This window comes from Lissotriton vulgaris, chromosome 7 (assembly GCF_964263255.1).
Source record: "Lissotriton vulgaris chromosome 7, aLisVul1.2, whole genome shotgun sequence".
NCBI classification, from domain to species: Eukaryota; Metazoa; Chordata; class Amphibia; order Caudata; family Salamandridae; genus Lissotriton; species Lissotriton vulgaris.
The window spans coordinates 1,152,913,992-1,152,916,159 of NC_141695.1; the positions used below are offsets into that span (position 1 = coordinate 1,152,913,992).

General features: G+C 44.3%; 1 pseudogene; it reads right to left on the minus strand.

Moving 5' to 3' along the window:
* Positions 1–895: 895 nt before the first annotated feature.
* LOC147703066 (peptidyl-prolyl cis-trans isomerase NIMA-interacting 4 pseudogene) lies at positions 896–1,309 on the minus strand (annotated as a pseudogene).
* Positions 1,310–2,168: the final 859 nt, after the last annotated feature.

Consider the following 2,168-nt stretch of genomic DNA (forward strand, 5'->3'; position numbering starts at 1 on the left):
CTTCTAGGGGAGATTATGTAAAGCAGGCAGTCTATTAATTCCAAGCTAGAAAATGATGGATGTTTTACTTTCATTTTCAACAGATGTTTCTGTGATACACTAAAGTGAGATGTATTCATACTACTTTGCCTCCTGTCAAAGTGAATTAATATGGCAACGTACTGTGCGCGGCAAATTAACAATATTGCCTAGATCCACGGAATCTAAGGGTTGTCCGCAATGCCCTCAGCCATGTCAGGTTTTCAGGATAATCAGTGAGCATAAAAACCATCTTCTGGATAGCTTGACAACCTGTCATGGCTCTTGCTTTTATGCCCCAATTTAGTATATCCCCATTTACGTCTTTTGCCGGGTGTTTGGTAAAAATGATGAGGAAGAACTCTTCACACCACCCTTTGGTGGGCAAGCATGTGCCAAGAAGGCCAGGATAAGAGGTGGGTAAAAAGACCAATGCAATTACAAGGAGGAGCAGAGTCAGTTTTGAGACCATCTCTTCATGCTCTCTATCTTTACAGTAAAGCAAGTTAGCACAGGATAGCCTGCTAATTACAGAGTACACAAAACGTTATGCAAAGTAGTGAGCTGTGGTACATTCTACAATCGGTGTTTGGGTCGCATCTGCATCCAGGTTTTAACCCCTTCGCTGCTGGGCCGTTTCCGCCGCTGTGCGGTAAACAAATGAACAGGGGCGGGCCATGACGAACCCCAGCCGTCATCAGCACACGAGCACCGTAGTGCATGACGGCTGGGGTTCGTCATCAGCATACAAGGGGTTAATATTGTTCTACATGTGGACAAATTGTGTAGTTGGGTCTTGCCACTCGAGACAGGCAATCTTGTCGACTGGAACATTTGATCTTGGAGAGGATTCAATATTTTTTACTGTCTCAGACGTCTATTTTCTTCCTTCCACCATGATGATGTGGTATCCAAATTTGGTTGTGACAGGAGGGTCTGTGTATACTGGCTTGTCCATGGTACTGACAGACAAAGCAAAGGCGGCTTCTTGAAAAGGTCGAACCATAGATCCTCTGGTCATCCAACCCAAGTCTCCCCCTTGCCTGGCTTTGTCTTCACTATAATGTGTTGCCTCTTCACTGAATCAAACTCCTGACTTCAGCTTTTACATGGCCTCCATTGCTTTGCCATGTTTTTCACAGAGAATGTGTGGAACCTTTAATGCAGTGCCAGCCTTTGGGAGCCTGAGCCTTTTTATCGCCACCATCACTGCCAGATGCTCCTCCACCTTTGCTGCTTTTTGCACCACCTTTGCCCTTTGGAGGCATGTCCGCAGCCTACAGCGTGCACTGCCCGCCCCGCATACACAAATTCACTTAGTAATGTGGTGAAGCCCTCTTGGACCCACATTGGTTCTCATTTTACTTTTACATTTTACACATTTTAGCTAACTTTGTTTAAGCCCTGTTAACTTTTACATATTTTATTTTCACAATATGAGTCTAAGTAACGTTGTACATGCTGTTTGGTTTAGAACGCCTTTCCTGCTATTTAAATCCCTACTCTTCGTTCAAGGCTGGGAACATAGAACAAGATATTCTATGAGACGCTTTCTTCGCTTGTATACAGCTTCTAACATCTAGTTACATAATTGCATCAGAGCTGAATCTCTAATACAGTGGTTTCAGTGCACTATCCCTTAGTGGGTCGAAGGAGGCACTCCAGCCACAATGGTCCTGGGACGACTGTCTTGTTCAACATGTAGCTCTGCCAATGCTGATCTTCATGCTGATCCTGCAGAGAGAGATTACCAATCCAACTTCAGACCAAGTCATCCAGGGATGGGGTCTCAGGGTATCTTCGAAGATCGGGCAGAGTGTGAACCCACTATACTCTCAGAGTAGGGATAGTGTGAGGTAGGGATATGTAGATATTTAGAAATCAGACTGCCATGGTTGGACTGGTCATTCTTTTCATCACGTTCACAATGCTGGTTACTTTGTTCTCTTTTGGGGTTTTGGTTTGTTACACAATGGATGTATAGAAAGGATTGTTCCTTGTTTGTTACATATGCTTATCTCCCCACAAGCTCCCAATTTGCTTACACCATGGTTATCCTTAACTAAGCAACTACAACAACCCATTGGGTTACTACTCTGTCTGCAAATCAACCTCCAGCTGTATTTCGTCTAGGGCCTTAGATGTCTGAA